The sequence below is a fragment of the Dasypus novemcinctus genome, chromosome 3 (genome assembly GCF_030445035.2).
Source record: "Dasypus novemcinctus isolate mDasNov1 chromosome 3, mDasNov1.1.hap2, whole genome shotgun sequence".
NCBI classification, from domain to species: Eukaryota; Metazoa; Chordata; class Mammalia; order Cingulata; family Dasypodidae; genus Dasypus; species Dasypus novemcinctus.
The window spans coordinates 6,303,643-6,329,745 of NC_080675.1; the positions used below are offsets into that span (position 1 = coordinate 6,303,643).

The following is a 26,103-nucleotide window of genomic DNA, read 5'->3' on the forward strand; positions in this document are numbered from 1 at the left end:
GCACCCGCGCCCTCGGGGGCCGCGGGCCGAGCCCGGGTGGGCGGCGCGCGAGGTGGGCGGCCGCGGGCCGGGCGGAAGCGGAGCGCCGTGCCCACCGTTGGGAGGATGTCCGTTATCCTTTTGTGACCCGCGGAAACCTGAGGAGGAGCCGTTGGGTGCCTGCTTCCCGCTTGGTCTCGGAGCTGCAGGGTCCAGGCGGCTCTTGCGGCTGGGTCCGGCTATTTATAGCTTCCTAAAATTTCCTCCTCGGGAGCTTCCCTTTCTTCGCTGTCCAGCCAATCATTGCTTCCCTTGCCACCGTCTTCACCCATTTCTCACTTTCATAGATGCTCCCACCAGTCTTTGTCTCGTTGAATATTCCACATTTTTTTCCATCGCATTATTCTCTGCTACAGAGCCTAGCTTTTTTTTTTTTTTCGTGGCACGAATCAGCAGCAAGTTAAATCTTCCTGAATAGCTACTTCGCACCCGAAGTGTTTTCTGCCTTTATCCATTTTTCTGGTGGGCCAGACCGTTGATGTTGAACATGACAAAAATTCACTGGATTGGAAAAAACTGAAAACTTGGGGCGGTGTGTCTTTGTTGTACCCACTTGACCAATTTAAAGTCGTTGCGAATTTGTTGGATGTGAATATTCTCAACGTTTCCCCTTGTTTTTTGGATTAGCGGAGGACTGTTGGTGTAGTTGACACCCGTGATGTAATACATTAGAGCCAACTTGCAGAAACAAGCAGCTTTTGTTCTTATTAGGAACATATTAGAGAAAAATTTATGCATTCTAATTAAAAGATGATTAAGTAATTTAGCCCCTCCTTATTTGTAAATAATAATGGTCTTTTTTTAAAAAAAAAAAAGAATATTAGTGTAAGGGAAAAATAAATGTAATGGGGAAATGATCACTTCCTCTTGGAATCTGAGTTTTAAAATCTGAGTGATTCCCCTTGGAGTGCTGCACCCACACAGCAGTTTGACAAAGCCAAATCTGTTGAATGAAGTCATTCTGATTTTGTAGCATAAGTATTTCACAGATGAAAAGTAATGGTGGGAGAGCTTTCATTGGTTTAATGCTTTTTAAAACTTCACTTTCCCGGCTCCCTAAGTAGTTGATGGGGAAATATCTTTCTTTGCAAGTAGTTGATACTTCCCCATAGATCCTAAGATAGCCAAAGAAATAGGGGAAGTACCCAATTAGGCAGCCTAGCTACTGAGCCAGAGATCTGTATATATGCACCATCAAGTGGAGAAAGCTAAAAAGATTAAAATTGTCCAGAAGCATGGTAGATGAGAAAGCACTACCATACTCCTAAGTGCTCTTCTAGCACCTGTACCACAAAAAGCTTTTGAAACTTGCCCCAGAGCAGGTGACTTGTTAGGTGGACCTTAATTTTGTGTGCTGGAAGAAATTATTGCCTTCCAATGTTTAGTTAAAAGGAGTTTCTTATGACCAGATGTGCAAAGACCTTGTACTGTATTGACTAGCCTACTTGCACTTGCAGCTCACGGTGAAAATCAAAAGAACAGGTTAAAATGCAGTTTCTGTTCCATGGGACTCGAAAGATGGGGATAACTTCTGTTCCCTTTGGGCAGGATGAATTGAACCAGTGAGTACACCCTCTAAACTCATCAAGTCCTTGTATATTCTTCTTCCTTTGGCAAGACAAATGATAGAAGTCAATTAATTAAACCTTCATTTCTCTGACACCAGTGTTTGCTGCATTTATCCTTCCAACTATCAGGGCAAGGGTCCTGGCTGGCTGTCTACAACCCAATGCATGGAATGATTGCCTTTTGATTCATGAACAAAAAGAAGTTTAAAGCACCATGACAGAGAGGGGTTCTAAACTATAGAGCTCATTCAAGTGTTTCATTCTCCAGCTTTCTGAAAGGCTTCCATCTACTAGGGAAATGAAGGTCAACAATGATAGAAGTATAATATTGGAAGAATCATAACAGCTGTGCAAAGCTTTATAGACTCTAAGGCGTCAGATCCCACTAATGGCTGAAGAGATGTAACAATTATCCTGTTAAGAGTGTGTCCTTTGGTCACCTGATCAGGACAGCAACAAGACAAAGTGCAGACTGTTAGCCACAGCTCCTTTGACATCTCACCTCCCTCATTTCCCAATCATTTCTTTTCTGAAACCTCCAAAATGCTCGTACTTGGTTTTAGGAGCAGATGATTCAGAAGGGACATGTGGAAGGAAGGTGGGAGTGGGTGGAAGAAGGAAGGGTGTGAGTTAAATGATGTCTGGGACTTCACCTTCCCTGCTTTGTTCGGAGAGAATCTTATTGATTATAGGGAGGCTTCCTGTTAAATCAAATTCTACCATATTTTTATTTCTAACAGATTGAAACTGATTCAAGCAACAAACATGCTAAAATAATTTCCGTTGCCACAAACTAATTTAGCTGCCTCATTGCTTTTCCATTTGTTCTAAGGTCTGGTTCTTTCGAAGGTCCTTCCAGTAGTAAGTTGGTGCTCTATGTCAGTAGTATGGAGAAGGTTAGCGCTGAGCAGGATCTCTACTTCAGTCCCTCGGCCTTGCAGGCCAGGAAATCAACTGAGAGAGGGGATGCGCTCTTGAGGTCACACTGCAGAGAAGTGATGGGGCTGCAGCTAGAGCTTGAGCTTCCTGTACTTCATGAAACTGCAGAGCCTCTGCAGGTTTGAGTGGTAGGTCCCTGTTCCAGTTCAGATCCATGCAGGGTTTCCAGTGGAATATTCAGAAAAATCAAGATGAACATTTTTGTGTCTAAATTACCCTAAAGTAAATTAAAAACTAGGTGTTTATTTTTCTGGGATTAACCCCCCCCCCCAAAATTAATGCATATATTAGATTTGGAATTTAAATTAGGATAAAATATACTTAGCCATATACGTTAATAAGTGAGGCCTTTGTCTATAAATCTAAGTTTGACATCTTTTCTGCAACATTTTATTATATGTCTATACTTTTAGAGGATCTTAGTCAAATTCTCTGTTGAGCCTAAGTGGTTTTTTACAGTAAATGCACCCAGTTATTACCCATAACCATGAGGAAAGTTGAAATGTTTCATAATAAATTGGTCTCCATTTTTCTCTGCTTTGCTAGTATAGTGTCCTCCAAAGAAACTAGATTAACTTATTTGTATCGCAGTTGCTCCTGCCACCTTTCCATCTGAATGAATTTATAACAAGCACTTGAACAGCCACAGACTTTTTCACACCACCCTTACTGCAGTATAGAAATGCAGGAAAGTGACTTAATCTCTTATTTGTGTATGTGAGGCATGCTTGCTTGGTGGAATAGAAAGAACTTATGTGAACTTAGGAGTTAACTAGTCTTCTCTACACCTAGCGAGATGTGCAACCTCTCTGATCCAGACTTTGTGTTCATGAAGGAGGAGTAATGCTCCAGAGGGGATTGCGTAAGCCCAGCTTTTCCTTCCCCATTTTACTGAGCGCCTACTGTGCCAGGCACTGAGTATGCAGCTGTGAGCAAGGTGGACCTCGTGCCTTTTCCTGAAGTCTGCAGTCCAGGGGTGAGATAGGCAGTGAACAAACAGTTCGCAAGAACTTTTAATTGTCAGTTGTGATAAGGCCTAGGAAGAAGTGGAGAGCTTGGGGACAGAAGGACCTATATCCAAGTCTAATCAGGTAAAGGCCTTGGTCACCTGTGACCTGAAGGGTGATAGTACATAATCTGGTGCTTGGCTGCAAACCAGGCCTTTTTTTTTTTCAAATGTTAATTTCTATGTGGAAAGGGAATAGGTAAAATCATCTCTGATAAATTTAAATATTCGGGACAAGCCCACAGCACTCAGCAGAAAAGACATATTTTTGGCCTCTGAGAATCATCAAATAAGGAAACTAATCCACCGAAATTGCTATGGAGGATGGCTGAGATTTTCTCAGCACCTGGTTACTAATAGGTCCTACTTCAAAATTTTTATTTTTTCTGAGTAATTCCCTGTTGAACGTACCCAATATAACGTGACGATTAATGGGGAAATAATTTTGGAGTTCCAGGACTTGGAAGGTAGACCAGCTGTAACTGTACCTGTGGAGAGAAAAATGTCTTCAGGGCATGAACGGATCCTGAAGCCGTAAAAGCCTGCGTTCAGGTCTGGCCCTGCATTTATCATCTGTGCAACCGTCAGAGAAGGGTTTTCACCTCTCACCTCTTCATTTCCTCAGCTGTGAAAGAGGAATAGCAGTGCCAGTCTTCGGGGGTTTTAGGAATCAACCATGGTGAGTAAAATGTCCGCCTTGGGTATGCAAATGCTTATTGAGAAAGAGGACGGAGTGTTCACGCTTTCCAGGTCTGGTGTCTAGTTCCATCACCTCCATGCTGGGTGACCTGACGCCTGCCCACTCACGTCTTAGCTTCCGCACGCCTGGCTTGCGTTGGGCACCACCGGCTTCGGGAGCTAATGTTATAGGCAGAACCCAGTGCTCAGTCCATTTTTAGAATGACGGGAATTCATTTGCTAGCTGGGTTTTTTGTCTTTATTTTTAGATTTACAGTAGCAATGCTAAGTTTTTCATCTCTGAGCTAGCTAAATAGATTACTCTCTGTTAAGAGTGGGATAAACTATCTGCTATAGTGTTTTCTTTGCCAATCAGAACTCACTTTCTGGACGTTGGAGCTTCTTTTGGAAGTGTTTCTGTATCTACGATCCAGCTGTCTTATTGGTATTTTTTCCCTCGTGATGCAGAGGTCCTGCAGCTGGTGAGGGTAAAGCCAAGAATGCGTTGTCATGTCGGGGCATATCAGCTGCCACTCAGGGAAACAAACCAGCCCAGCGTTGGTTGAACAAGGAAAGAGGAAGCCACATTGGTCTTTTCTCTCCCTCCACATTCCAGGGGGCCATATGCCTGTTCAGAGTTGCCACCATACTTAACTTGGTGCTCCTTAGGGCGTAGTTCTTCCTCCCTTATATCATGTACAATTTTAACCTTGGGAGTTTGGGAAAGGAGTTTGGGGACAGGTGGGGAGAAAGGACTTTATTATGTTCTAAATTGTCTCATTCTGTTTACTACCTGGGGAATGGATTGGGTATGTCCCTGTGCTATTTTATTTAAAAATGATATTGTTAGCATGTTAAAAATGCAATTATGGATTGTCTGAATCTTTTTCTAGAGATTGTTCTGGCCAAAATCCTACTAAAGGCCCTGCTACCCCTGACATCATTGGAGGCTCATGCCATCCCAGGTCCCACTCCCTGTACCATCTCATTCATTGATCCCCACACCCTCCCCCAGTCCACTGAAGACATGATGCTTCATCTGCAGTCTTCCTCTAGCTTGAGTTGTAACGGCTCCTTGTTGGCTTTAGTCACCGTCAGCCTGTTTAGAGTCTGACCTCTCCAACTCCAGTTGCCTTCATTTCTCCCTCTTTGCTGCTGCCATATTTTTTTTTTAAAGATTTATTTTTATTTATTTAATTCCCCTCCCCTCCCCCGGTTGTCTGTTCTCTGTGTCTTTTTGCTGCGTCTTATTTCTTTGTCCGCTTCTGTTGTCGTCAGCGGCACGGGAAGTGTGGGCGGCACCATTCCTCGGCAGGCTGCTCCCTCCTTCACGCTGGGCGGCTCTCCTTATGGGTGCACTCCTTGCGCATGGGGCTCCCCTACGCGGGGGACACCCCTGTGTAGCACGGCACTCCTTGCGTGCATCAGCACTGCGCATGGGCCAGCTCCGCACAGGTCAAGGAGGCCCGGGGCTTGAACCGCGGACCTCCCATGTGGTAGACGGACGCCCTAACCACTGGGCCAAAGTCCGTTTCCCTGCTGCCATACTTTGATCCTTATCATCCCTAAGAAAAATCTGAAGCTTCTGGAGTCTGGAACTTCCAATATCCTAGCTTGACTGACGCCTCCTCCTGTCTTCTCTGTCTCTCTCACCTGTTCTCCTATGATCCCTGCTTTTTGGCCTCATACTTTATTGGGGTTTTTTGTTGTTGTTGTCTCTAAAGATTTATCTCTTTCCCCCACTCCCTCATTGTCTCCTCTCTGTGTCCGTTCACTGTGTGTTCTTCTGTGTCTGCTTGTCTTCTCTTTAGGCGGCACCAGGAACTGATCCTGGGCCCTTGTGGAGTGGGAGAGAGGTGCTCAGTCTCTTGCGCCACAACAGCTTCCTGGTCTGCTGTGTTTCTTATTGTCTCTCTTCTGTGTCTCTTCTTGGTGCATCATCTTGCTGCACCAGCTCTCCTGTGTGGGCCATCACCCCTGTGCGGACCAGCTCTCCACTCGGGCCAGCTCATCGCACAGGCCAGCTTGCCTTAACCAGAAGGTTAAGGAATCAAACCCTGGACCTCTCATACAATAGACGGGAGCCCAATCGCTTGAGCCACCCACTTCCCGTCACACTTTGTTTTCTAATCCCTCTTTCTTTTCCCCAACTAGAAGCTGTGGTTCTAGCATCTCAGCTTCTGTGCTGCTTATGTCTTATAAAACAACCCTCAGATCAGCCCACATCTATCTCTATACTCCTGAAATCCTGGATCTACTGGAAAAAACACTGTTGGTGTATGTAGGTTTTTGCCTTGACCTATTCATGGTCTGCAGCGTCAGCTGAGTGTTTAATGTCACCTGACAATGTTTTTACTTGTCTGAGTCAACTCCTTCAACCATTTTGCTCAGCAAATTTTCCAAATTACTTTCCTCAAAGTCCTTAACAAATCTGCCTGTTTTGTCTCCCCATCTTCTCCCAGTAACCTGATTACACTGCCTCCTACTTCAAGAAATTTGGAGTGATGAGAATTGAGGTCCATGACTGCAGCTGCCCTGTTGTACACATTGTCCCCGGCAGATCACCAACAGGAATGCCCGTCCGTTCTCAGGCCATGTGGTGCTGCTCCTGCCCAAGCCCTTTCCTGTCCTCACGCCCCTCCCTTCGGTCCTCTGTATTCCTGCAGGACCGCTCTTCTAGCTTGGACTTTCCATTTCTTCCTTGCTGCTGGCTCTTTTCCTTCAGAGTCAGTCTCTCTTGTGTCTAAAACAAACACACAAAAACAAAAAAAAGCTCTCTCGATCCTGTGTCTCCCTGTAACTACTGCCTTCCCTCCCCTTTCGTTCTCACCTGAGCTTCCTGAGACCCAGGTCTGTCTGCAGTGTCTTTCCTTCATCTCCTTAACCATGTGCCAGGTCTCCTGTCAGTCTCCCAGGCGTTATCTCAGCAAGCTCCTGTTGTGCCCAAACAAGCAAAAACCTTCTTGACCTTGTTTACTTCTCCTCTCTGGCATTTGACATCGTCTTTCCCTCCATCTTGGGGATTCCTCCTGCCTTTGCTTTCTGATTACATAAACGTTACAGAAAAAAATATAGGGGATTCCCATGTGCCCTGCTCCCCACGTGGCTTACATTTACCTCCATTGACAACATCCTTCATTAGCGTAGTCCATTCATTGCAATTGATGAACACATTTTGGAGCACTGCCACTCAGCATGGCTTAAGGTTTACATTGTTGTCCTGGGTGGTACTGCAGGGACAGTTACTGGACATTATATGTCCTCCTGTGACCCACTAGGTGGACTGGGGGAGAGCGTAAACTTAAATGTGGACCATTGACCATGTGGTGCAACAGGGCTCAGAGATGTGTTCACCGAGTGCTGAGAATGTCCCATGATGTTAGAGGAGGAGGTTGTTGTGGGAGGAGTGGGGTGAAGGGGGTGGGAGGGTATATGGGGACCTCATATTTTTTTAATGTAGCATTAAAAAATAAAGACCAAAAAAAAGGTTTACATTATAGTCTACACTCTCTCCCACCTGATTGTGTTGGTTATGGCAAGATATATAATGGCTGTATCTGTCATTGAAGTGTCATTCAGGACAATTCCCAAGTCCTGAAAATTCCCCTGTATTTTACCTGTTTCCTTCTCCCTGACCTCAGAACCTCCAGTGGCCACTGCTTCCACATCAATAATATAAGTTCTTCTATTGCTAGAATCACAGTAATTCTATAGTATTATAGAATACCAGTAAGTCCACTCTAGTCCACAGTTTATTCCCCAGTCCTGAGGATTCTGGGATAGTGATGCCCACTCTACCTCTAATTGAAAGAGGTCTTCAGTCCCATACGGCCGATGGATGGGACTCTCACTCGCAGTTGAAGACTCTTGGTTCCTCAGTATGGTGGTTGTCCATTATCACCTCCTTGTTAGTTGTCCTGGGTAACTGAAGAGTAGGTGTTGCAGTTGGGTTGAGGCTCAGGGCCCAGCTGACATATGGACAGTCCAAAGGTTCAAGGCCCTTAGACGCACACCTCCCAACTCCAGCACCAACCATAGGTTCAAATAGAAGGGACCAAGAGCCATGTGTAGGGAAACCACAACTGAGTCCTGTTCTGTCACACTGGGGAGCACAAACCCCAAAGTAGGGTCCACTGGCAGGGTACCAAGCTCATGATCTGTCTGCCCTGGCCATAGTGCCTGGGTGTCTCCAGAGCGCTCAGGATCCCTACTGTTTGGGGTAGTGTCTAATTTGGCAGTCAGTCAGATCCTGCTGAGATGTACATCAGTGTAACCTCTGGAAGGACCTGCCGACTCACTCTGAAGTCTCTTAGCGATATAAACTCATCTGTCTTTACCTCTTACCCCTTTCGGTCAAGGTGTTTTTCCAGTTGCGTTGCTAGTTGGTGCTTGGTAGTATCCCTCACTTAATCACTCTTTGCTCTTTCCTCGTTTTCAGCTTCTGGCTCCTGGCTTTCCCCCCTCTTGCTACCCTCCTCACCATGCACGCTATCCTGGGTCCTCTGGTTCAGTCCTGTGGCTCTAAGCTTCACCCGCACATTGACTGTCCTTGAACTTCTGGCTCCATCCAGGTTTTCCCCAGCGCTCTAAATCCACGGCCAGCCGATCTAGACTCCAAACCGAGGTTCCACAGTGCCTCCTCCCCACAGTCCCTCTCACCACGCGTGTCCAGTTGCCCAGGACCACGGTATGGGGCCATTGTTCTCCCTCTCTGCCATATATAGTCACAAAGCCCTGAGGGATTTACCTCCTAAATACCTCTCAAACCCAGCTCTGCTCCATTCCTGCTGCTACTCTGCTCACGTGGGTCTTGGTGCACTCTCTCACTGGAACCTTTGCCAGCCAGCTGCACTATCTTTCTCTAGACTTCCTTCCCCCAAAAGTGCTTCTGAATTTTTCTAACGGGCAAATGCGATCATATCACTCTCTGTTCAGACTCTTCAGGGGTTTTCAGAGCCTCAAGAGAGCCCAGCTCCTCAGCAAGGCATTCCCAAGCCTCCGACCTCCTTCCCTGTCCCCCCTGCGGCCTCCAGGTACAAGTGCTGTAGTAGTGCTCACTTGGCCTGCTGACCCTTTGTTTTCTGCTGCCTGGAATTTCCTTTCCCACCTTCTTTAGCCTCTACTCTTCCAAGGCAGCTCAGATGACACCCTCCCAGAGCTTTCCTTGCAGGGTGTTCCATAGCACTCGGCCGACGCCGTCATTGTGCTTCAGTTGAAGGAAAGTATCTCTTAACATTGCTGCTTTTCCCCAAAACTCCACATTCTTGGAGGGCAGGGACAATGTGTCATTCCCCTCTTGTTCCCAGAAGGAGCAAGGACCAGCCTATCTGAACAGAAATAATGACCCCATCTTCTGTCCTCTTCTAGCAGATGACTCCAGAGTCCTCAGCTGCACTCGAAGGAAACATGGTATAACAGGAAAAAACAGGAGTGTTGAAGACCAACAGACTGGCTTTGAGTATTTTTTCCACTGTTTATTTAGCCAAGTGATCCCCTGGCAAGTTTCTTAACCTCTAAGCCACTTTCCTCATCTGTAGAATGGAAATAACTCTGTCCAATACTGTTGCAAAGTTTGAAATAATGTGTACAATGTGTCTGGCATATAACAGGTGCTGAAGAAATTTCCTCATCTTTTTTTTGCCCTCCCTCTGCTCAGTCGCTTCCCTCGAGGCTCTCATTGTCTATGAGCCTGCCCCCTCTTTCCTGCACCTTTGCTCAGCCTCCTTTTGTCAGGGAATGAACTCCTCCTGTCCACCTGCCTCCCCTTCCAGCCTCTTCGGGTCCCGCCTCAGCGAGTCTCCAGACCCTTGCGTAGAAAGGATTGCTTTCCCCGCGCTCAGTGTTGCCGGCTCGCTGGTAAGTTGTCTGCCTGTCATCTTGGTTACCTGAACATAGTTACTGGGCTGGGAACTTCTGAGCGAGGCCTGGCCACACCAAGTGTTAAATGACCTTTTACTTCAATGGAGGAGAAGCAGGGGAGGGGGACGCTTCCTACTCACTGGTCAAAACAATAGAGTCTTAAAAGGTTCAGGCTCTTGGGGACTCTCAATTTTAGCTTACCTTTATGAGTTTTTGCGTAATGTGAATTTTCCTCATCTGCAAGTAAATGAACAAAATGCCTGGAAATGAGACAAAATCTAGAAAATTCATTGCAAACAGGATGAAGTTATCAGTCTTGCAATTAGTAGTTTCAATTTAAAGGAAATAGAGAATACTGCTTGACCCAAACTATATGAAAGTGACATATATTTCTAATTATTTCTTCGAAGCATATTCAAAGAAGAATTAGAGCTGAGGAAATCCTCTAAGTAGACTGTGCTTTGAAAAGGTAATCTTATTTTGACCCACTTAATTGAAGCCTACACAGTCTTTTATCCAGCCCTCTTCAAGCAAACCGCATTGCAAGTGAAAGCCTGTAACAACTACCACAACAAAGAGAGACTCCACGTAAACAGTCCATTCCCTGTTGACAGGAATGCCTTCTTGATGGCACTGTCATACGTCCTTAGCAGGTAACTGTGCTGCTGCTGTTACGGCCAGAGGACGTTCTACAGATCTGGTCACGCATAGCTCTTCCAGCCATTGAGTAGTCATTTCCCCTGGACTCCACTCATCTTTTTTTCTTCAAACTGTTGAACTCCAGGTGCAAAGCTCACTAAAAGAATAGAACTGGGCCAGTTCTGGCCCCAGCTGAACTGTAGGTTTCCATGCCTAGCAGTAAGTAGTTCCCGCTGTTGGGATGCAGTAGAACTCTTATTTCGATACCAAGTTGCAAACTAGCCATTGCTTGCTTTCACACGTTGTATAGCTTTTAAATCCTGTATTTGAACTGCTTTCTTTTTAGGGTCCAAATTTAGTAACTCACATATTTCTAAATGTTAGTAAATATAAAATGAAAGTTTTTATCTTACTGGATATTTTTGCCTTACCTGTTGAGATTTTGGGTGCCAGGGGGAAGGGGCTAGAGGTGGGAGGGAATCTTGACTGTCATCCAAAATATTTATTATCACTGCCAGCTGAAGAATAATAATAGCACCTGACTCTCATATGACCCTCACCACGTGCCAGGCGTCATTCTAAGCACTGTTCACAAGGTAACTCATTTACTTGACACCACCCTGATGGTAGGTACTGTTATTTCCATTTTACAGTTTAGGACTCTTCAGGTATGTTATAAATATACAGAGTTTATGGGGTGCTTTTGCAATTTGAAACTTAATATTATTTGCATTATACATCATAAATACTGTATTAGCAAAAAGGGGTGCTGATGCAAAATGACAGAAGTCTGTTGGCTTTTATAAAGGGTATTGATTTGGGGTAGGAGCTTACAGATACCAGGCCATAAAGCATAAGTTACTTCCCTCACCAAAGTCTGTTGCCATGTTTTAGAGCAAGAGTTCAGGCTTTCTGGGTTCCTCTCTTCCCAGGGCTTGTTGCTCTCTGAGCTCAGCTGCTCTGCTCTCTCCACAAGGCAAGCTGTAGACTCTCAGGTGACTGGTTTCTCTCTCTTCCCAGAGCCTCTAACGGAGCCTTCTATTCTTTCTCACGTATCTGCTTCTGTGTTCTTCTCTTGTGTATTTACTACCCAGGGCTCCAGCTCAATATTCCAAACTTCTTTCTCTGCAGTGCGATTTCTCTGCAAGTCCCTGCCTACCATGAAGGAGGCAGGGTCTCAACATCCTACTGACATGGCCCAATCAAAGTTTCGGTCATTACTTAAGTAAAAGTGAAACCTCTGAATCCAATATGATCTATTATGCCCAGAGGAACAAACCAGTTTACAAACAACCCAATATCTATTTTTGAATTCATAAACAGTATCAAGCTGCTACAAACACCTTATAGAAATAGCCAAAGTGTTGAATAGTAGGGGATGGTTGAAGAGTTGACTTCATGTCACTCGTGTGTGTGTGTGCATTTGCTTCAAGAAATGTACGGGGTCCTGAGAGTGGGCATTTCTTCTCCCAATAACCAGGGTTCCTCCTTACAGAGCCCCGGTTTTTTGTTTTTTGTTTTTCCAGGTAGCAGGTAGAAATTCTATGATCCCTTGCACTTTTCCCTCAGCTCAGGGGATAAATCATGACTGGCAAAACAACCAAGGCAATCTAATTCCCTTTAACCAGTGATTGATGTGCGGTCGGAGGTACAGGTGACCCTTTCTAACCAATGAAATGTAAAAGGAAATGTGTTCCATTAGAGAGGCTTCTCTTCCCTAACAAAAAGGCCAAACCTCAGAAGAAAAAAGCCCCTTCCTTCCTGCCTCAAAAACTGGTGTGATGGCCAGGGCTGTTGGAACCATCTACAACTGCGAGGGAAAGGCTGAGAAGTCCCCGGCCAGGCACTGTTTAGCCAGGAAGCCACTGCTGGTGCTGGACTCCTTGGGCGAGACACCACTGGGGTTCTGGTAACTGCCAGCGGGCCCACTCCTGACTGACACCGACCGGCCTGGGAGTGTAAGTGGTTCTGTAGGAGGGAGTAGGATGGGGGGGGAGGTGCATGGACAGGGGAGTTATTTCCACATCTCAGGTTTTTGCTCTTGGTGATTGTATTAGCCAAGAGGGATGCCAGTGACAAGTACCAGAGATCTGTTTGCTTTTCTAAAGAGTATTTGGGTGGACGCTTATAAGGCCCTGAAGAGTCCAACTCAAAGCTACTTCCTCACCAAATTCTCTAGCCACGTGTTGAAGGAAGGTGTTGGGTGACGTCTGTGAGGGCTAAGCCTTCCTCTTCCTCTTAAGGCCCTGTGGGCCCAGCTTCTTCTCATCTCAGCTGTAGGCTCCAGGGCTCGTTTCTTTCCAGGCTCAGCTGCTGTGGCCTCTTCACAAGGTCAGCTGTAGACTCTCAGGCTCGTCTCTCTTCCCAGGGCTGCAGGATCAATGTTCATTCCCCTTCCGTGTCTGTGGCACTCTCTTTCTGTTCCTCTGTGTATCTTATTCTGTGTAAGAGTCTCTTATCGGCCCACCAGGGGGTGGGGATTCAACCCCACACCCTAATGACGTGGGAATCAAAGCCCTAATCTTAATTTAATCAAAGGCATCTCAGCTGAATCTAATACAATCAAAGGGTATCACACCCAGAGGAACAGAGCAGTTTACCAACATAATTTCTCTTTTAGGAATTCATAAATAATCTCAAACTGCCACAGTGATATTATGGTCCATCCTTACAGACTCTTTGGAAGATTATAAAGATTATAACACTTTTGTAAATGCTTTTATTAACATGAAAAAATGCTATGGTGTATGATCTCAATTTGGGGGTGGAAGTTATAAGGAAAAATTGAAAAGTGTGTCAAAGCATTAATTGTTACCGCCTTTCTCCACCCCTCCTCCCCTTCCAGCCCCTGCCGTCCTTCCCGCCAGTCCCGCCCATATTGCCAACCTACAATCTGCCCTCCTCCCCGGTAACTGCTTACGTCAAGTCTATCCACCAGCTTCAGCCTATCCACGGCCGCCCCTGGGCCAGCCCTCCCTTCATCGCGCTCCTCCCTCTACCCAACCCTATATAACCAAGTGTACTTCCGTAATAAAGCAGACCTGTTCTTGCGCCCAAGCGGTCTCCGTGGTTCTTTTTCAACCGCGCGTCCCCCACGCCTGGAGAACCGGTGCTCCCTCTTGGAGCACCCCCCGCCGGCGGTTTGGCAGGAGCAAGCCCCCCCGACTCTTGGGCTTGAGCGAGGACGAAACCCTCACGCTCAGCTACAATTGGCGCCCAACGTGGGGTGGCTCCTCCCCCGACCCCTCTCTGCTGCTGCTGCTGCTGTAATCGGACGGCCCTCTTCTCCAGGTAGGGACCCCTCGCCGTCGTCCCGTCCCTATCCCGTCATGGGCACCTCTTTGTCATTGCGTCAGGCGCCGCAAGTCAGGGCCCTCGCTGCCCTGCTCGATGCCAATGGAGTCCGCGTCTCCTTGCGGCAGCTCCAAAAATACTGGGATCTCTTGCTCCCTTTTAATCCGTGGCTCGCCACCTGCCAACTCTGGAGCCCGGACACATACTCGCGACTCATAGATCGAGTCACCTCCGCCATGGAGCACAAGAAACGCACCTTCCCAACAGGCCTCTTACCCGTTCTCATTGCCATTCGCGCTTGTCTCCTTGGCGCTCCGACCGAAGCCGTTTATGAAGCTTCTCCCATACGGCCTCTAGACTGTGATCCCGATGAGCCCGCTGACACCGATTCTCTGTCTGACCAACTTGCTGCCGCTCTCGAGCGCGACCCTCCCCGCCCGAGCTCCCCGCAGCAAACAAAGACCACTCCTGCCGCTCCCCAAGATGGCGGACTTCCGCCTTCTTCCCCCACTTCTGCCCAAGACGGCGTGCATCCGGCTTCTTCTTCGCCGGTGTCCTCTTCCCGCCTCTACCCGCCTCTTCCTGCCCAGTCAGCATCCGGTTCGGGCCCAGAAACTGTATGGTCGCCATCTTCCACTAAACCGGAAACGCCCCTCGCACCATCTTGTCCGCTGCTGGATGGGGCTGCTCCGCCATCTTCGCCAGCGCCCGGAAGGGTCCCTCCACCATTTTGTTGTCGCCCGGAAGCCGCTAAGCCGCCATTTTCTCACCCGTGTTCCGCTTATCCCTTGCCGCCGCCGTACGGCAATAGCCCTTCGCCTGCCTTAGCTGCTCCATCAGTCCCCAGTGCCACATCTTCTCAAACCCCCCAGCTGTATCCGCTGAATCCGCAGCCCACGCCACAGCGGCCCCAAACTTGGCTGCCCTTTACAGCGGAAGAGGTCAGAATCCTCCGCAAAGCGGTAAAGGAGGACGGAATTGGCAGCCCTTATGCGCAGCAACTACTTGAGGAGTTGGGGACCCAACTCGTTCTCCCATATGACTGGATTGCACTAGCCCGTGCCATCCTGACGCCGGGTCAATTTATTGAATGGCGCGCCCATTACCAAGCAGCTGTTGACCGGCAAATCGTGGAGAATGCCCAAGCTGGCGTCCTCGATCCCTCCGATGCGTACACGGGGACCAATAACTATGCAGACCCTCGTTCTTACCTTCAGATTGACCCAGGGTTTTGGCACCGGGTAAAAGTCCTCGTCCAGCGGTCTTTCTCTCTAGTCTCCACTAAGCAGCCCACCAAGCTCGCGCAACTGCTTCAGGATTCTAATGAGACTTTCCCAGCATTTGTCGCCCGCGTCCTAGAAGCTAGCCAGCGGAAAATTTCTAGCGAGGACGCCCAATTTGCGCTGGCCAAAGAACTTATCATAGACGGATGCCTTGCGCCATTCCGAGCCGTAGTCCTCCCCATACGTGACAAAGCTCTGCACGAGTGGGTCCTTGCTTGCCGCGACGTCGACCCGCAAGTCAAAACGCTCACCGCTGCCTTTGCATCTACCATGGCTGTTTCATCCACCTCTGCTTCCGTCTGCTTTCGATGCGGCCAGCCCGGCCATTTTGTCCCCGAGTGCTCTCAGCCTGGCCCAGCACCTCGCTCCGATCCGCCGTCGTGGCGACCAAGGGGCCCTCCTATGCCATGTCCGCGTTGTGGGAAAGGATATCACTGGGCCCGTGACTGCCGTGCTACCCAAAGTCCTCAGCAGCCTTTAAACTCCCAGCGGGGCAGGCCTCAGCCCCTCCCCCAAGAGGCCCCCTTCAGAAAGGTTCCCAAGCCATAAGTGGACAATGCCCATCACGCACCGCCAGAGACCCTCATTAGAGCTTAAAATCGATGGGCAATGGCTCGATGGGCTCCTGGATTCCGGCGCTGAGGTCTCCTGTATTCCCTTCAAAGTCGCTGCGTTCAATCACTGGCCCCTAGAGACCGGCCCTCAAGTCATCGGCGCCATGGGAGCCGCTACCTCTTGGAAAACATCCCAGCCTCTGCACTGGAGCGACAGAGAAGGCCACGAAGGCCAAATTCGCCCACTCGTCCTTTCGTCCGTCCAGACCATCTTGTGGGGAAGAGATGTCCTCAGCCAGTTAAAGGCCCGGATTACCACAGAGGCCTTCTCAGCTGCGCTGCCCCCCCCCTACTAGGGGCCACTGCTCACATCTCAAGACCTGACCCTATTCCTCTGGAGTGGGACACAGAGGAGCCCATCTGGGTCGAGCAGTGGCCCTTACCAGCTCACAAATTACAAGCTCTCTCCGCCCTCGTCCAAGAGCAGCTACAGGCAGGGCACATAGAGTCATCCACTAGTCCCTACAATTCACCGGTCTTTGTCATCAGCAAAAAGAGCACCGGCAAATACCGCCTTCTCCACAATCTCCGTGAAATCAACAAGCATATCAAACCAATGGGGTCACCTCAGCCAGGATGCCCGCACCCCACTGCAGTTCCCCAGCGTTTTCATGCAGCAACCATTGACATCAAAGACTGCTTTTTCTCTATTCCTCTTCACCCACGGGACCGTCCACGATTTGCGTTCACAGTCCCCTGCACCAACAACCAGGGAGCAGCACTACGGTTCCAATGGCGAGTGCTACCGCAAGGCATGCGGAACAGCCCAACCATGTGCCAACTGTATGTCAACCATGCCATTGAACCGCTACGCTCGAAGTTCCAGCCAGAGCATACATGCATCCTCCACTACATGGATGACCTCCTCTTAGCAGCAAGTTCCAGCGCGCTCCTCAATAACCTGCTCTCTGCAGTGATAACAAACCTCTCAAGCCTCGGATTTACCATCCAGTCAGACAAAATAAACCTCCAACCTCCTTTCCAATTTTTGGGCTTTCATTTTCACCAGTCCATCCAGCCCGCAAGCCCAAAAATTCACATCTCGCACAAAATGACACTCACTGAACTCCAACGACTTTGCGGGCAAATCAACTGGCTTTGCTCGGCGCTCCCCATCACAACAGCGCAAATGCAGCCCCTCTTCGAGCTCCTGCAGACCAAGGATAGCCCACCAACTGCAGCCACTCGCCGCATCACCATCACCCCCGCTGCCTGAGAAGCCGTCCAACAGGTCAGCGCCGCTCTGCAGCAATGCCGCCTGGAGCGATTCTCCCCTGACCTTCCAATTCTGGCTTTAGTTCTGCCAACACCGGTCACTCCTACGGGTCTCTTATGGCAAGATGGCCCCCTCCTCTTTCTTCATACGTCAAAAAGCAAGCTCCCAAAAATCTGCCCTTTCATAAGGGCCTGGATTGCGCTAGCCACTGACTTAGTACTTCTCTCCATACAAACGTATGGTATCCCGCCACATACCATTGTCTGGCCTTTAGATGCCAAAGAAGTTACCTCCCTCATCATGAACAATGCCCAAATGCAAAGCTTTATAGAGCTCTTTCGTGGCTCCTTTGACAACCACTATCCTCATCACCGATTGCTGCAGGGAATGTCTCAATTGGCGTTTTCCAACCCATTTCATCCATTGCCTGCGCGGAACCCAATTCCCTCAGCCATCACTGCCTTCACAGATGCCTCAAAAACAGCATTTGCAGCCATTGTATACACTCCTGGAAATCCTGAGCCGCAGCAACTGCTGTTCGCAAATGACTTCTCTGTTCAAGTAGGTGAGCTTCTAGCCGTCGCTGCAGTCCTTAACCTCCACCCAGATCAGTCTCTCAACATCTTCACTGACAGCCTATACACTCTTCAAGTATGCCGCAGCCTCCCGCTTGCCACTTTCTTACCGAGTGACTCGAACATTGATCGAGCGCTCGCCTTCGTGCAGCGACTGCTTGAGGCGAGGCAACAGCCCTGGTTCATTGCTCATATCAGAAGCCATTCTGGCCTACCAGGACCGCTGGCTCAAGGGAATGACCTCGCTGATGCTTCTGTGTCAAGCCGCCAAGTAAACCCAGTCCTCCTCCATGAAAGCCCTGCCGATGGGCCGCGGCTTGGAGACTTTGTTAACCAAGCCAAGCTCCTGCATTCACAATTCCACTTCTCTGCGCGGTCCATCCAGAAGCTCTCCCCAGACCTACCCATTGAAACTTGCAAATACCTTGTGCGCGCGTGCCGGACCTGCGCGCCCTTGTTGCCACTTGGGCCTTTGCAGCCTCAAGGTGTTAACCCCCGCGGCGTCCGCCCGAACTCAAGATGGCAATTAGATGTCACTCATGTCAGCGCCTTTGGCCGCCTCAAATATCTTCATGTATCAATTGACACCTTTTCGCATCTCTGCTATGCAGTCCCTCTTGCGGGGGAAAGTGCTAAACACTGCGTCCAGGCGCTTCGCCAAGCTATTTTGTTCATGAGAATTCCCTGGGACCTCAAAACCGATAACGGACCAGCATATCGCAGTGCCACCTTCGCCAGCTTCGTGCAGATGTATCACATCACGCATCATTTCGGCATTCCCTACAATCCACAGGGACAAGGAATCGTTGAGCGTACTCACCAACAGCTCAAGTTACTCATTCAAAAAGAAAAGGCCTCCTCTCCCCACAAGGCCCCAGCGGACGTCGTGACTGCCTGTCTCATTCATCACAATCTCCTAACCTTCGATGACCATGGACTCTCCCCCACCCATAAGCACTGGGGACCCATGTGGCAGCCCTCGCAAGTTCCCCTTGTCCATTGGAAAGACCCTGCCACAAATCGTTGGCAAGATCCAGCTCCCCGCCTAGCTCAGGGGAGGGGCTTTGCCTGTGTCTTTCCAGATTCTGAGCCGCAGCCGCTCTGGATTCCTGGGCGCTGCATCCGGCCTGCCACTGACCCACTAGTTCCACCGAATGATCAGCACCCTATGCCTTCAGTGAGAGATAATATCGACAGTGGGTATGGCCCAGATGTTGCCCCGTTCACCCGGATCCAGCATCAGCCATCATCAAGGAACGCCCCCTCTTAAAACATTTCAAACCCTTACCCCGCTCCCTTTACCCCCCTCGTGCTGCCCACTCGACACGCGTGTCGAGCAAGGAGTTTTCTCTTCTTTTGTCTCCACAGATGCCGCACCATCAGATGATGCCTCTACACAGCCTCACAGCCGTTCTCTTCGTCCTGACTTCCCTCGCTCTCCCAGCCGCTGCCAACCCGAGTCACCAGCCCTTCAATTGGACCCTCTCCCTCTTGACCTGCGAGAGCTGCCACGAACAAAAAAGGCTCCTCGTCTCAAACGTAACCGCCTCCGCCCCCTCTTTCACAACCGACGTCGCCAATCTCACTGGACGCATAAACCTTCCATCTTATAATTGGGGGGCAGGCCAACCCGCTGCCACGGGCTTCTACATGTGCCCATCCTCCGCCAGAGGATGCCATGACCCAACGCACTACTACTGTCCTTCCTGGGGGTGCGAAACCATCGCTCACGGATGGTCCGGCGCCCCTAACAAAGACCCATACCTCACTCTCCAGCGTAATGCTACTCGATGGAACACCATCACACTCACAGTTAAAGACCCCAACTCCGACCTCTGGTTACAGGGCCGTATGTGGGGAGCCCGCCTGTATGCAGTAGGCTACGATTACGGCGCCGTTATCACTATAACAAAAGAGCCAATTCCCTCACGTTCCACCCCAGTGGGGCCAAATCAGATTCTCAATCCTCCACAGGCACAGCCTCCCCCTCCGTCCCGTTCTGCCTCACCCTCTCCCTCGCCCAGCACCCTCCTCGCCACCGCTACAGCCCGCCCTCCCTAGCTCCCACCACCCCAAGCCTCGCTTACCCCTTAGTCAGCTTTCCAGCCCCCTCATCAGCCTAATCAAAGCCTCTTACACCTCCCTAAACTCCTCCCATCCCAACGTCACCCGGAGTTGCTGGCTCTGCCTCTCCCCCTCCCTTCCTATCTATGAGCCTGTTGCCATTAACTTCACGTTCAATGAATCCACTTCAGACAACCCAGCCAAATGTAACTGGAACACTTCCTCTGTTCCCCTAACCTTCCAATCTGTTTCCTCTACAGGGCACTGCGTTCATTCCCGCCAAGGCTCTCATCCTCTTGTGCACGCCTGCTCTAACTACTCCTCTCCTAGCGCTTCCGCCAAATTCTTAATCCCCCTTAACACCTCCCAGTGGCTTTGTACCTCCACCGGATTAACCCCCTGCCTCAATGTTGCCACCCTCAATGCCACCAATGAAACTTGTCTGCTCATCCTTCTCACCCCTCGAGTCCTTTACCACTCTGACACCGATTTCTTCCGCCGTCTGCTGCGCACACAAACCTCTCTCCAATTACAGAGGAGGGAGCCAATCACTGCAGTCCTAACAGTTGCTTCCTTTCTGGGTATTGCAGGAGCAGGCACAGGGATCGCCGCCCTCGCCACACAGTCCTCTGCCCTCTCCTCTCTCAGACAGGCCGTTGACGAGGATATCACCTATCTTCATAATGCTGTAAAATACCTAAAAGACTCTCTTAACTCTCTCTCTGAAGTAGTTCTCCAGAACCGTCGCGGCCTCGACCTCCTCCTCCTTAAAGAAGGGGGTCTATGTGCCGCCCTTGGAGAAGAATGCTGCATATACGCCAACTCCACAGGCCTGGTCAAGGACAACCTAAAGAAAGTCCAAGAGGGACTAGATAGACGCTGCAAAGAGCGAGAAAACGCAAACTATTTTTCCAGTGTTTTCCATACCCTCCTCCCGTACCTGCTCCCATTCCTAGGCCCCCTTATCATTATCCTTTTAGCCCTCACTGTGGGCCCCTGGGCCATCAGAAGGATAGTCCACCTTGCCAAAGACCAAGCCAATGCAGTGTTCAGCTCCTTTGTACAAGTCCACTACCAACGCCTCGCCACCGCTGAGTCCCCCCCCAGCCGTCCACCCCGCCCTTTCCGCCCGCGCCACCTACTCCAAACCGCACGCCTATAACTTCTTGCCTTTCTTCCCTCACTTCTCCCCAACTATTCCTCCCCCTCGGGCGGGGAGTCCAGGGACATCACGGGCCCGTTTCGCTGGCAAGGCTCGGCGCACGCCGACCCTAATGATGGACACATACGTCCTGGCCAGATGCTATGTTGTCCGCTCACGACCGGCCGGTCCTCGTGGTCTCCCCCCACCCCTTCGTCTTATCCCTGTGCCCGTCCCTATGACATCCTTTTCCTCCTACTCCTCCTCCTATCCTTGTCTATTGTTGCTGCGCACGCCGAGTCATTCACCACGCGCACCAAAACTTGTTGCTTATATTTTCTTTTAAAAACAAAAGGAGCAATTGTTACCGCCTTTCTCCACCCCTCCTCCCCTTCCAGCCCCCGCCTTCCTTCCCGCCAGTCCCTCCCATATTGCCAACCTACAATCTGCCCTCCTCCCCGGTAACTGCTTACATCAAGTCTATCCACCAGCTTCAGCCTATCCACGGCCGCGCCTGGGCCAGCCCTCCCTTCATCGCGCTCCTCCCTCTACCCAACCCTATATAACCAAGTGTACTTCCGTAATAGAGCAGACCTGTTCTTGCGCCCAAGCGGTCTCCGTGGTTCTTTTTCAACCGCGCGTCCCCCACGCCTGGAGAACCGGTGCTCCCTCTTGGAGCACCCCCCGCCGGCGGTTTGGCAGGAGCAAGCCCCCCCGACTCTTGGGCTTGAGCGAGGACGAAACCCTCACGCTCAGCTACAATTAATGTAGCTTCTGGGAAGTAGGATTTTGGTTACTTTGTTTTTACTTTTTATGTGTAGGAGTCAAACATATTTTATAATTAAAAAACATAAAGAAGAGCTTGTGGAAGTCCAATCTTTGAATTTGTGATAACTTATTTTTCATTATTTCCCATTTGTATAAGATCATCTGCAAATATTAGCCATCTGTAACATTTCCCCATCAGAAGGAAAATGATAGTTGGAAGCTAGTTTCCCCATTTAAAAATCTAATAGTGAAATGGTTAACTGTGTTTGTGGTTGTTTCCTTCCCTCTATAGCTAAAGACCAAGTTCTTAAACTTCTCTAAATTCTTACCACCTCTGCATTCTCCTCAAATAAACTTGGACTGTTTCTAGCTCTGAAACTGTTTCCAGAGAGTCACTGTGTTCCAACTGCCCTGGGCATGTCTTCATTCTACTTATGACATTGTTTTGGAATTATCAGTCTTTTTCCCCCAGTGAACTATACAGAAGTCAGAAGCAATTAATTCAGTTTACTAAATATCCAGTGTCACTACCCTGCTGGGTCCCAGGAGTCCAGCAACAAACAGGCCGACTGGGTTCCAGGCCTCTTCATGGAAACTCTCTTTTCTTTAAGGTGGGGGACATGGTAGGTAGAAGTCACTGACTTGGTGGGAGTAATAGCATTTGATTCAAAAGAAACCCTAGAATGAATAGTCCAGCCAGTTTAAGATACTTCCTCTAGGTTCCTGGGAAGGGCTCGTCCTGGCTGGTATAGCTGTGGAAGCTCTGATCGCAGGGTAATCTTCAGTCAGCTTTGGGCCCTGGTCCTCCTCTACTCCAGAGTCTTCCTTCACCCACTCCCTCTCCCTTGCAGGATGTCTTTCTTGCAGTCCACCCATCTTATGTGATTACCATGTCCCAAAATGTACCCTGTCCCTTCTCACCTTCCACCCGGAACGACGTCCTCCCCATGCTCTTCTCTGGCCACTTGATCCCCATGTCCTCAGCCCTCCAGCCCTGCGCCCACCCGCCCTCTGCAGCAGTCACCCTCCTCGCCGTTGGTGTTACTCGGGGCTCTGAGTTGTACTTGCACATGCATCATGCCTTCTCCAGGTTGCCATTTCCGCAAGAGGCAGTCAGGACTGGAAAAAGAATTAGCATTTCAGAATTAAATTCCACCTCTCTTGAAGCTAGCATCCCCACTGGTTGATTGGAACACTTTTTTGTAGTGGCCAAAAAGTAGACAGAGGGGATGCCTGTCACTAGGGGAAGGTGTGTGCATAATGTGGAAGACTGCAGCCATCCAGCCAGCCACCTGGAGAAGAATCAGATGCACGGAGATGTCACATGTGTGATCCCACTTTGTTGTTTTAAAAGCTTTCCCTCCAGAAAAAACAAGTGTGTAAGTACATGTTTATGTGTTATGTGAGTGTGAAGAAAGCATTAGTTGGAAAGTGGATAGGGCGTCCGTCTACCACATGGGAGGTCCCCAGTTCAAACCCCAGGCCTCCTTGACCCATGTGGAGCTGGCCCATGCGCAGTGCTGATGCGCGCAAGGAGTGCCCTGCCACGCAGGGGTGTCCCCCACGTAGGGGAGCCCCACGCGCAAGGAGTGCGCCCCGTAAGGAGAGCCGCCCAGCGCGAAAGAAAGTGCAGCCTGCCCAGGAATGGCACCACACACACGGAGAGCTGACACAACATGATGCAGCAAAGAGAAACAGATTCCCAGTGCTGCTGACAACAACAGAAGCGGACAGAAAATAAGAACACGCAGCAAATGGACACAGAGAGCAGACAACTCGGGGTGGGGGGGAGGGAGATAAATTTTAAAATCTTTAAAAAAAAAAGCATTAAGTAATAATGCTTATCTTGGGTGAGGCGGGAGAATAAAGAATTAAAGGTTAGGTATAGAACTCTGAGCCAGGGACAAAACAGGAGCTCACCACTCAAGGTCGGAAAGCCAGGAGGCGGCTGCAGCCCACATCTGGGTCGCACAGGTGGAGGTGGCTTGAGCAGCACGCGGAGTCTGTTCCCACTGGTCAGGTCAGTTCCTTGGGACAGGGGAATTTGAGACTGCGGCCAGAGCCCCTGGGGCATACTTTCCTGTTTAGTGTGAACTGAAGAGAGTTGTTCTTTTACAGGAGAGAACAAGTCTCTTGGCTGCTTGGGGCTCCCTCTCTTGACTTCACGCACAGCCCACTGTTACTCTGCCTCCCTACCTCTTTCTGTGTGCTCAGCCATCCCTCCTTCCTCTAGAATTCTCTCCTTTTTGTATCTTACCTCCCAATTTCTTCTTGCTTCTGCTTTTCTTTGCATTTTGTCATTTTTTTCTTTTCCTAAAAAAAATAAACTATGTTTTATTACTATTAACTTTATTTTGTACATTTAATAATTGAAAATGTAAACAATTAAAAACTACAAAGAAAACAGTTGAATAAAAACACATTTCTCGTTTAAATGTACTGGGTACATTTAAATTTTTCTTTTGAATAATACAATGCCCCATGTTATTCCAGGTCTTTCCTCCTCCCCGCTTTGCTTCCCTCTTTAATAGCAAGTTAGGGTGCACATTTCACACATCTATCAGCTCTATTTGCTATTAATAGAGCCAGCAGATGAGTTGTGCTTTGGGGCTTTTTTCCCCTAGAAAGATTCCAGCCTGCGACACAGCCTGTTTGAGTAAACCAGCCTCTAGCAGACTCAAACCCAGGCCTGTGGTTCTTCCCCACCGCACAGATCCCAAGCCCTGGGGCCGCCCTGCGGCCTCTGCGGTCATCCATCCACAGGCCGCGGGGCAAAATGTCCCTCACGCCCCTCACGCTGGTTGGGTCGCCCTCCCCACCCCGCTAAGTCCCCAGGGCTGTGGGTGGGGGTGGCCCTGCCTCCGATCCAGTTCTTTCCTGCACGGCACCCGAGATTTCAGAGACTGGAAAGGGAAACGCTGCGGTTCCCAGGCTCCCCTCCAACAGGCTTTGGGCGGAAATCAGGTTCCTTCAGCCTGATGCCCCGTTCAGGAGGCTGCAGCAGGGCACGGGCCGCCGTCCCGCTTTTTTTCTGGCAGGGACTTGGAGAGGAGCTGCACCTTCCTGGTCCCTGCCTCGGTTTTCTGGGTGTGGCAGTGTTTTCTGACCCCTGGGCCACCGCCCGAGCTGCATGCTCTTGTACTCAGTAGTCCTGGTGGGGCCTTCCCAGCTTCCGGATTTGGGCAGAGGTTCTACCTCCTTTGGTGGGTCAGTCGTTTTCCAACGGAAATCCCTTTTTTTTTTTCGTTGTTTTCAGCTCCCCCATTGGATTCTTAAGCTCCCAATTCCCATTAATGCATGTCAGTGTAAAATTCCTCAGGCAGCGTCTGTTCCACACGCGCACCCTGACGTGACAAGCGCTGGTCATTTCTAGGCTGGATCGCTGAAGTAGCTTCCCAGTGGGTTTCCCAGGTCCCACTGACCTGGCAGTGTCCTCTCCCTTCAGCCTCAAGGGCATTTCAAGACATATCCCGTTATGGAATTCTTTTGCTTCCACCCCTTGAAAAGAACAAAATGCAGACTTCTCACCAAGGCTTCTGGGGCCCTGCGCGGCCTGTCCCCCAACTCTCCTGCTCCCGCTAACTCTTCTCATAGCAGCCCACCCCTTTCCTCACTGGCCCCCCTCCCACGCAGGCCAGTTATTAGTTTTTCAGACATACCAAGCCCCTTCCTTCCTCACTGCGTTAACACGTCGCCTCTGCCTGGAAGGCCCCCTCGCGGCAGCCTTTGTGTTCGCTCGGCAGCGCCTCCTCTCACTGCAGGTCTGAGCTGAACTACCCCGCCCCACGGAGAGGCCTTCCCCCTGCACCCTGTCTGAGCCACCCCACCCCTCCCCATCTGCTCATCGGATGACACTGGTTGACGGCTCTCCCTGCTGGACTGCGGGTCCCTGGAACGCAGGCATCTTGTACTGGTGGCCACTCTCCCCGTACCTCTCTGCTTGCAGAGTCCACTGAGGCCACACCTGTTAAGGCAGCAGATAACCTAGTATGGGTAGGTACTTGGTATTTTCTGGACTGGATTGAAAGTTACTTCCCCTCATCAGCCTCCAACTTTGCAGTTCCCAATGCAAAATGGCCCTCAGCTCTAGGGAGGCATGTAGATCTAATTGACTGTTGCTTTTAAACTTAGCCTGTAGTCTACACACTACGTATGCCTAGGGCTTGCTTAAACTGGCCCAGCCCTCTGCCTTATGCCAACTAGCCGATTGGTTTTACCAGGCAGCCCTGAGCTGCTGCTTCTGATGCCACAGACAACACGAGCCCATGAACCCGATTCCCTCCAGGACTCGAGGGTCGCTCGCTTGGCCTGTGTGATGGATGCCCCCACAGGGCAGGTGCGTGGGTCTCCCTCAAGGCCACAGAGACAGCTCAGCCTGAACCGAGGCTGCAGTCTAAATGCGCTTAAAGTTGTGAAGCAA

At 49.8% G+C, this 26,103-nt stretch overlaps 2 long non-coding RNA genes across 2 annotated transcripts; one reads left to right on the forward strand and one right to left on the reverse strand.

Moving 5' to 3' along the window:
- Positions 1–55: 55 nt before the first annotated feature.
- On the forward strand, positions 56–19,165 carry LOC131277236 (uncharacterized). Its single transcript, XR_011648261.1, has 3 exons — positions 56–10,086; positions 10,500–14,019; positions 19,079–19,165. It is a non-coding gene; the product is annotated as an uncharacterized lncRNA (long non-coding RNA).
- Positions 19,166–23,536: 4,371 nt separating this feature from the next.
- Positions 23,537–25,433, reverse strand: LOC105746264 (uncharacterized). Its single transcript, XR_001118706.4, has 3 exons — positions 25,343–25,433; positions 23,941–23,996; positions 23,537–23,777 (listed from the first exon to the last, which is right to left on the reverse strand). It is a non-coding gene; the product is annotated as an uncharacterized lncRNA (long non-coding RNA).
- Between the last annotated feature and the right edge of the window lie 670 nt (positions 25,434–26,103).